Source organism: Rutidosis leptorrhynchoides, chromosome 8 (assembly GCF_046630445.1).
Source record: "Rutidosis leptorrhynchoides isolate AG116_Rl617_1_P2 chromosome 8, CSIRO_AGI_Rlap_v1, whole genome shotgun sequence".
In the NCBI taxonomy this organism is placed as follows: domain Eukaryota; kingdom Viridiplantae; phylum Streptophyta; class Magnoliopsida; order Asterales; family Asteraceae; genus Rutidosis; species Rutidosis leptorrhynchoides.
Window position 1 is genome coordinate 48,787,751 of NC_092340.1, and position 10,937 is coordinate 48,798,687.

The window sequence follows — 10,937 nt, forward strand, 5'->3', positions numbered from 1 at the left end:
TTTCCCAGAAGAACAACTTTTAAATCAAATTTTATCATAGTTTTTAATTAACTAACCCCAAACAGCCCGCGGTGTTACTACGACGGCGTAAATTCGGTTTTACAGTGTTTTTCGTGTTTCCAGGTTTTAAATCATTAAGTTAGCATATCATATAGATATATAATATGTGTTTAGTTGATTTTAAAAGTCAAGTTAGAAGGATTAACTTTTGTTTGCGAACAAGTTTAGAATTAACTAAACTATGTTCTAGTGATTACAAGTTTAAACCTTCGAATAAGATAGCTTTATATGTATGAATCAAATGATGTTATGAACATCATTACTACCTTAAGTTCCTTGGATAAACCTACTGGAAAAGAGAAAAATGGATCTAGCTTCAACGGATCCTTGGATGGCTCGAAGTTCTTGAAGCAGAATCATGACACGAAAACAAGTTCAAGTAAGATCATCACTTGAAATAAGATTGTTATAGTTATAGAAATTGAACCAAAGTTTGAATATGATTATTACCTTGTATTAGAATGATAACCTACTGTAAGAAACAAAGATTTCTTGAGGTTGGATGATCACCTTACAAGATTGGAAGTGAGCTAGCAAACTTGAAAGTATTCTTGATTTTATGTAACTAGAACTTGTAGAATTTATGAAGAACACTTAGAACTTGAAGATAGAACTTGAGAGAGATCAACTAGATGAAGAAAATTGAAGAATGAAAGTGTTTGTAGGTGTTTTTGGTCGTTGGTGTATGGATTAGATATAAAGGATATGTAATTTTGTTTTCATGTAAATAAGTCATGAATGATTACTCATATTTTTGTAATTTTATGAGATATTTCATGCTAGTTGCCACATGATGGTTCCCATATGTGTTAGGTGACTCACATGGGCTGCTAAGAGCTGATCATTGGAGTGTATATACCAATAGTACATACATCTAAAAGCTGTGTATTGTACGAGTACGAATACGGGTGCATACGAGTAGAATTGTTGATGAAACTGAACGAGGATGTAATTGTAAGCATTTTTGTTAAGTAGAAGTATTTTGATAAGTGTATGGAAGTCTTTCAAAAGTGTATAAATACATATTAAAACACTACATGTATATACATTTTAACTGAGTCGTTAAGTTATCGTTAGTCGTTACATGTAAGTGTTGTTTTGAAACCTTTAGGTTAACGATCTTGTTAAATGTTGTTAACCCAATGTTTATAATATCAAATGAGATTTTAAATTATTATATTATCATGTATGAATATCTCTTAATATGATATATATATACATTAAATGTCTTTACAATGATAATCGTTACATATATGTCTCGTTTAAAAATCATTAAGTTAGTAGTCTTGTTTTTACATATGTAGTTCATTATTAATATACTTAATGATATGTTTACTTATCATAATATCATGTTAACTATATATATATATATATCCATATATATGTCATCATATAGTTTTTACAAGTTTTAACGTTCGTGAATCACCGGTCAACTTGGGTGGTCAATTGTCTATATGAAACCTATTTCAATTAATCAAGTCTTAACAAGTTTGATTGCTTAACATGTTGGAAACATTTAATCATGTAAATATCAATCTCAATTAATATATATATAAACATGGAAAAGTTCGGGTCACTACAGTACCTACCCGTTAAATAAATTTCGTCCCGAAATTTTAAGCTGTTGAAGGTGTTGACGAATCTTCTGGAAATAGATGCGGGTATTTCTTCTTAATCTGATCTTCACGCTCCCAGGTGAACTCGGGTCCTCTACGAGCATTCCATCGAACCTTAATAATTGGCATCTTGTTTTGCTTAAGTCTTTTAACCTCACGATCCATTATTTCGACGGGTTCTTCGATGAATCGAAGTTTTTCGTTGATTTGGATTTCATCTAACGGAATAGTGAGATCTTCTTTAGCAAAACATTTCTTCAAATTCGAGACGTGGAAAGTGTTATGTACAGCCGCGAGTTGTTGAGGTAACTCAAGTCGGTAAGCTACTGGTCCGACACGATCAATAATCTTGAATGGTCCAATATACCTTGGATTTAATTTCCCTCGTTTACCAAATTGAACAACGCCTTTCCAAGGTGCAACTTTAAGCATGACCATCTCTCCAATTTCAAATTCTATATCTTTTCTTTTAATGTCAGCGTAGCTCTTTTGTCGACTTTGGGAGGTTTTCAACCGTTGTTGAATTTGGATGATCTTCTCGGTAGTTTCTTGTATTATCTCCGGACCCGTAATCTGTCTATCCTCCACTTCACTCTAACAAATTGGAGACCTGCACTTTCTACCATAAAGTGCTTCAAACGGCGCCATCTCAATGCTTGAATGGTAGCTGTTGTTGTAGGAAAATTCTGCTAACGGTAGATGTCGATCCCAACTGTTTCCGAAATCAATAACACATACTCGTAGCATGTCTTCAAGCGTTTATATTGTCCTTTCGCTCTGTCCATCAGTTTGTTGATGATAGGCAGTACTCATGTCTAGACGAGTTCCTAATGCTTGCTGTAATGTCTGCCAGAATCTTGAAATAAATCTGCCATCCCTATCAGAGATAATAGAGATTGGTATTCCATGTCTGGAGACGACTTCCTTCAAATACAGTGGTGCTAACTTCTCTATCTTGTCATCTTCTCTTATTGGCAGGAAGTGTGCTGATTTGGTGAGACGATCAACTATTACCCAAATAGTATCAAAACCACTTGCAGTCCTTGGAAATTTAGTGATGAAATCCATGGTAATGTTTTCCCATTTCCATTTCGAGATTTCGGGTTGTTGAAGTAGACCTGATAGTTTCTGATGCTCAGCTTTGACCTTAGAACACGTCATACATTCTCCTACATATTTAGCGATATCGGCTTTCATACCTGGCCACCAAAAATGTTTCGTAAGATCCTTGTACATCTTCCCCGTTCCAGGATGTATTGAGTATCTGGTTTTATGAGCTTCTCTAAGTACCATTTCTCTCATATCTCCAAATTTTGGTACCCAAATTCTTTCAGCCCTATACCGGGTTCCGTCTTCCTGAATATTAAGATGCTTCTCCGATCCTTTGGGTATTTCATCCTTTAAATTTCCCTCTTTTAAAACTCCTTGTTGCGCCTCCTTTATTTGAGTAGTAAGGTTAGTGTGAATCATTATATTCATAGATTTTACTCGAATGGGTTCTCTGTCCTTTCTGCTCAATGCGTCGGCTACCACATTTGCCTTCCCCGGGTGGTAACGAATCTCAAAGTCGTAATCATTCAACAATTCAATCCACCTACGCTGCCTCATATTCAGTTGTTTCTGATTAAATATGTGTTGAAGACTTTTGTGGTCGGTATATATAATACTTTTGACCCCATATAAGTAGTGCCTCCAAGTCTTTAATGCAAAAACAACCGCGCCTAATTCTAAATCATGCGTCGTATACTTTTGCTCGTGAATCTTCAATTGTCTAGACGCATAAGCAATCACCTTCTTTCGTTGCATTAATACACAACCGAGACCTTGCTTTGATGCGTCACAATAAATCACAAAATCATCATTCCCTTCAGGCAATGACAATATAGGTGCCGTAGTTAGCTTTTTCTTCAATAACTGAAACGCTTTCTCTTGTTCATCATTCCATTCAAATTTCTTCCCTTTATGCGTTAATGCAGTCAAGGGTTTTGCTATTCTGGAAAAGTCTTGGATGAACCTTCTGTAGTAACCAGCTAGTTCTAAAAACTGGCGTATGTGTTTCGGAGTTTTCGGGGTTTCCCACTTTTCAACAGTTTCTATCTTTGCCGGATCCACCTTAATACCTTCTTTGTTCACTATGTGACCGAGGAATTGAACTTCTTCCAACCAAAATGCACACTTTGAAAACTTAGCGTACAATTCTTCCTTCCTCAATACTTCTAACACCTTTCTCAAATGTTCACCGTGTTCTTGATCATTCTTTGAGTAAATAAGTATGTCATCAATGAAAACAATGACAAACTTGTTAAGGTATGGTCCACACACTCGGTTCATAAGGTCCATGAACACAGCTGGTGCATTAGTTAAACCAAACGGCATGACCATAAACTCGTAATGACCGTAACGTGTTCTGAAAGCAGTCTTTGGAATATCATCTTCTTTCACCCGCATTTGATGATACCCGGAACGTAAGTCAATCTTTGAATAAACAGACGAGCCTTGTAGTTGATCAAATAAGTCGTCGATTCTCGGTAGTGGGTATCGGTTCTTGATGGTAAGTTTGTTCAACTCTCAGTAGTCGATACACAACCTGAATGTACCATCTTTCTTCTTGACAAACAAAACAGGAGCTCCCCACGGTGATGTGCTTGGTCGAATGAAACCACGCTCTAAAAGTTCTTGTAATTGGCTTTGCAGTTCTTTCATCTCGCTGGGTGCGAGTCTGTAAGGAGCACGAGCTATTGGTGCAGCTCCTGGTACAAGATCTATTTGAAATTCAACGGATCGATGTGGGGGTAATCCCGGTAATTCTTTCAGAAATACATCGGGAAATTCTTTTGCAACGGGAACATCATTGATGCTCTTTTCTTTAGTTTGTACTTTCTCGACGTGTGCTAGAACAGCATAGCAACCTTTTCTTATTAGTTTTTGTGCCTTCAAATTACTAATAAGATGTAGCTTCGTGTTGCCCTTTTCTCCGTACACCATTAAGGGTTTTCCTTTTTCTCGTATAATGCGAATTGCATTTTTGTAACAAACGATCTCTGCTTTCACTTCTTTCAACCAGTCCATACCGATTATCACATCAAAACTCCCTAACTCTACTGGTATCAAATCAATCTTAAATGTTTCGCTAACCAGTTTAATTTCTCGATTCCGACATATATTATCTGCTGAAATTAATTTACCATTTGCTAATTCGAGTAAAAATTTACTATCCAAAGGCATCAATGGACAACTTAATTTAGCACAAAAATCTCTACTCATATAGCTTCTATCCGCACCCGAATCAAATAAAACGTAAGCAGATTTATTTTCAATAAGAAACGTACCCGTAACAAGCTCCGGGTCTTCCTGTGCCTCTACCGCATTAATATTGAAAACTCTTTCGCGGCCTTGTCCATTCGTGTTCTCCTGGTTCGGGAAATTTCTAATAATGTGGCCCGGTTTTCCACATTTATAACAAACTACATTGGCATAACTTGCTCCGACACTACTTGCTCCGCCATTACTCGTTCCGACACCATTTGTTCCTTTCGTTCTATTAACCCCTGGTCCGTAGACCTCACAATTGGCCGCGCTATGACCATTTCTTTTACACTTGTTGCAAAATTTGGTGCAGAACCCCGAGTGATACTTTTCACACCTTTGACATAGCTGCTTCTGATTGTTGTTGTTGTTGCGGTTATTATTGTTGTTGGGATGATTGTTGTAGTTGTTGTTGTTGTTGTTGTTGTTGTTGTTGTTGTTGTTGGGCCGTTTGTTGTAGTTGCGATTGATGTTGCGATTATTGGGATAATTGTTGCGATTATTGTTGTAATTGCTGTTGTTGTTGTATTGGTGATTCTTATCACCGTTTTCCTCCCACTTTCTTTTGACTTGCTTCATATTAGCCTCTTCAGCCATCTGTTCTTTAATTCTTTCCTCAATATGGTTCACTAGTTTGTGAGCCATTCTACATGCCTGTTGTATGGAGTCGGGCTCGTGTGAACTTATATCTTCTTGGATTCTTTCCGGTAATCCTTTCACAAACGCGTCGATCTTCTCTTCCTCATCTTCGAACGCTCCCGGACACAATAGGCACAATTCTGTGAATCGTTTTTCGTACGTGGTAATATCAAATCCTTGGGTTCGTAACCCTCTAAGTTCTGTCTTGAGCTTATTGACCTCGGTTCTGGGACGGTACTTCTCGTTCATCAAGTGCTTGAATACTGACCACGGTAGTGCGTAAGCATCATCTTGTCCCACTTGCTCTAGATAGGTATTCCACCATGTTAACGCAGAACCTGTGAAGGTATGCGTAGCGTACTTCACTTTGTCCTCTTCAGTACACTTACTTATGGCAAACATCGATTCGACCTTCTCGGTCCACCGTTTCAATCCGATCGGTCCTTCGGTTCCATCAAATTCCAAAGGTTTGCAGGCAGTGAATTCTTTGTAGGTGCATCTTACATGATTTCATGTACTGCTAGATACAAGGTTATTGTTGGTATGTAGCGCAGCCTGTACTGCGGCTATGTTTGAAGCTAGAAAAGTACGGAATTCCTCTTCATTCATATTCACGGTGTGTCGAGTAGTCGGTGCCATTTCCTTCAAAATAGTCAAATGGAACAAGTTAATCATACAGAATATTAAGAGTAGTTAATAGTATTTCGTAGCATAATATGAACTCATTTATAAAAGCTTTTTCTTCATATTAGCGTTTTATAAGTTTAAATTCGGGTAGTACCTACCCATTAAGTTCATACTTAGTAGCTAATATACAATTCAACTACTACAATTCTATATGAAAAACTGATTATAATAATATTTCGCGTTCAAACTTTTACACAATATTTTATAAACTTACAATACCGCTTATTTTACATATAGCATGAAATATAGCACACAATAAATTTGATACAAGATGGTTGTGAAGATAATTCTAGCTAGTAGACAAGTCGTTCAGCAAAGGCAATAAAGACACGTAATTCATACGTCTAGAAACAAGTCATGCATTCTGGTTTTACTAGGACTACTTCCCATCCTTGGTCTTGTGGAACATAACCGTTATGGCCGTTGATAAGACAACGTGTTGTAACGTCGTCAAAGGGACGAGGGTTACGTAATGTCCAACAGTCCCGTAACAATCTAAAAACCTCATTTCTTACCCCAATTACCGACTCCGTCACTTGTGGGAACGTTTTGTTTAATAGTTGTAGCCCGATGTTCTTGTTCTCACTTTGGTGAGAAGCGAACATTACTAATCCGTAAGTATAACATGCTTCTTTATGTTGCATGTTAGCCGCTTTTTCTAAATCACGAAGTCCAATATTCGGATATATTGAGTCAAAAAACTTCAGCTCCAAAAAAAAAAAAAAAAAAAAAAAATTTCTAAAAATAAGTTTAGAACTCCAGCTACACACTATTTCACTAAACGCACCAATTATAAATATCTGAAGCTTATCTTCTTTTTTTGTTCTTTTTGAAAGTCAACCATTTTATTAACTAGTTGAATTACAAGTTACAAATCTAAAGCTTAACTTGATATTCCCTGTAACTTATTAAATAACATAATTAAAACAATTTTTAAACGCCAAATAATTTATGTAATACTCCGTATAAAAGTATATCAGAAGTTACATGTTACGGAGTATGTAACATTTTTTTTTGAACGGCTAACCCATTGCGTAAAATAGCATTTGGGTTCCCCGCAATATATGCGTCAAAGTAAACACATCGTAACTTATGGATTTCCCAATGTGATATCCCCCATCTTTCGAACGAAAGCCTTTTTTAAACCAAGGCATTCTTGGAACATTCTTCGAATGTCTTACAAACTGATCTCGCCTTAAATAGTTGTGCCGAAGAATTCTGACCGACTGTTCGCTTCTCACCAAAGTGAGAACAAGAACATCGGGCTACAACTATTAAACAAAACGTTCCCACAAGTGACGGAGTCGGTAATTGGGGTAAGAAATGAGGTTTTTAGATTGTTACGGGACTGTTGGACATTACGTAACCCTCGTCCCTTTGATGACGTTACAACACGCTGTCTTATCAACGGCCATAACGGTTATGTTCCACAAGACCAAGGATGGGAAGTAGTCCTAGTAAAACCAGAATGCATGACTTGTTTCTGGACGTATGAATTACGTGTCTTTATTGCCTTTGCTGAACGACTTGTGTACTAGCTAGAATTATCTTCACAACCATCTTGTATCAAATTTATTGTGTGCTATATTTCATGCTATATGTAAAATAAGCGGTATTGTAAGTTTGTAAAATATTGTGTAAAAGTTTGAACGCGAAATATTATTATAATCAGTTTTTCATATAGAATTGTAGTAGTTGAATTGTATATTAGCTACTAAGTATGAACTTAACGGGTAGGTACTACCCGAATTTAAACTTATAAAACGCTAATATGAAGAAAAAGCTTTTATAAATGAGTTCATATTATGCTACGAAATACTATTAACTACTCTTAATATTCTGTATGATTAACTTGTTCCATTTGACTATTTTGAAGGAAATGGCACCGACTACTCGACACACCGTGAATATGAATGAAGAGGAATTCCGTACTTTTCTAGCTTCAAACATAGCCGCAGTACAGGCTGCGCTACATACCAACAATAACCTTGGATCTAGCAGTACCGGAAATCGTGTAGGATGCACCTACAAAGAATTCACTGCCTGCAAACCTTTGGAATTTGATGGAACCGAAGGACCAATCGGATTGAAACGGTGGACCGAGAAGGTCGAATCGGTGTTTGCCATAAGTAAGTGTACTGAAGAGGACAAAGTGAAGTACGCTACGCATACCTTCACAGGTTCTGCGTTAACATGGTGGAATACCTATCTAGAGCAAGTGGGACAAGATGATGCGTACGCACTACCGTGGTCAGCATTCAAGCACTTGATGAACGAGAAGTATCGTCCCAGAACCGAGGTCAATAAGATCAAGACAGAACTTAGAGGGTTACGAACCCAAGGATTTGATATTACTACGTACGAAAGACGATTCACGGAATTGTGCCTATTGTGTCCGGGAGCATTCGAAGATGAGGAAGAGAAGATCGACGCGTTTATGAAAGGATTGCCGGAAAGAATCCAAGAAGATATAAGTTCACACGAGCCCGCCTCCATACAACAGGCATGTAGAATGGCTCACAAACTAGTGAACCAGATTGAAGAAAGAATTAAAGAACAGACTGCTGAAGAGGCCAATGTGAAGCAAGTCAAAAGAAAGTAGGAGGAAAACGGTGATAAGAATCACCAATACAACAACAACAGCAATTACAACAATAATCGCAATAATTATCCCAACAATCGCAACATCAATCGCAACTACAACAAACGGCCCAACAACAACAACAACAACAACAACAACAACAACTACAACAATCATCCCAACAACAATAATAATCGCAACAACAACAACAATCAGAAGCAGCTATGCCAAAGGTGTAAAAAGTATCACTCGGGGTTCTGCACCAAATTTTGCAACAAGTGTAAAAGAAATGGTCATAGCGCGGCGAAGTGTGAGGTCTACGGACCAGGGGTTAATAGAACGAAAGGAACAAATGGTGTCGGAACGAGTAATGGCGGAGCAAGTAGTGTCGGAGCAAGTTGTAACATCCCGCCTTTTTCCGGTTACTTTCCGTTTAACTATTTTAAAGTCCGTTATATATTTATAACATCTTTCGTTAATACGCGTTTTAAATTATCTCGATTAGGTAATTCACGCACCCGATTCAAAGTTGAGGGACTAAAATTGACACGGGGCAAACTAGTTGACTAGGTCAACTAGTCCACCCCAATCACCACCATTCAACCATCTCCATCTCTCTCTCTTTCTCTCTAGCAAGAACACACACACAATTACCAAATTCATTCAATCATCATCTAAATTCGATCTAGGCGGCTTACAACAAAATAAATTACATATTCGTGATCCTCTCTTCATCCTCTTCATTTTGGTACCAACTTCATCTCATTTGGGTAACATTTCTAAAACTCTAGATTTCTCTAAATTCGTGTTTTTGACTTGAAATGGTGTTAGTTAGTGTCTATGGCTCATTGTGATGTCGTGTATGTAATTTGTAGGCTCGATCTTGCTATTTGGTGTAACTAGCATGAACACTTGAAATGGGTTAGTTGAACCTTTGATTTTGAATGATAAAATGTGTTTAGATGTTAATGGTGGTGTGTTCAAAGTGTTAGTTACTTCATTAACTTCGTTTTGGTGTGTTGATTGACATGAAAACCTTACATTAACATGATTATTGGTTTTGAGATTTTGGTTAGGGTTTGATAAGCTTTATATGAACTTTTGATGTATCAAATGCTATGAAATATTGTTGATAAGTGTTTTGTTGCAACGTGTGTTTGAATACCTTCGAAACGGCATATCATACATGTAAATTGGTTACCCGAATCATGAAATGCGTTTTTAGAACTTGAACCTTTGATTATGAAGGTTTAATGTGGTTTTGGGTTGTTGTAGGTGTTAAATTACTTGTTGAAATGTGTTTAGTTGTCTTCCTCGTCAAATTACTGATAATGCTAAAAACGAACATATATTTCATAGCATTATTCCTCAAGAAAAACAAGCTTTTAGTTGCAATTGTTCTATTTACAAGTGATATTCGTTTAAATAATAAAAGGTGAAGACAAAAGACAGATTAGACGAATTGAAGACGCAAACGACCAAAAAGCTCAAAAGTACAAAAGACAATCAAAGAGATTCAAATTATTGATAAGAAACGTCTCGAAATTACAAGAGTACAAGATTCAAAACGCAAAGTACAAGATATTAAATTGTACGCAAGGACGTTCGAAAATCCGGAACAGGGACCAGAGTCAACTCTTAACGCTCGACGCAACGGACTAAAAATTACAAGTTAACTATGTATATAAATATAATATAATATATAATTAATTATATTAATTATATATATATATATATTATATATATAAAATAAATCGTCGGCAAGAAAGACTCCAAACATGGGTGAGCTGTAAAAGTAAACTCCGCGACTCGCGGAGTTTGAAGGCAAAATTGGCCGCGAGTCGCGGAGCCCCAATTTCTGAAACTCCCTATAAAGCTCGCGCATTCTGATCGTAAAAAAACACAAAATATATCCATCTCTCTATCTATATCGTATATATTTATATTTATATTTTAATTTTAATTTTAATTTTAATTCTAATAATAAGGGTATGTTAGCGAATGTTGTAAGGGTGTAAGTCGAAATTCTGTCCATGTAACGCTACGCT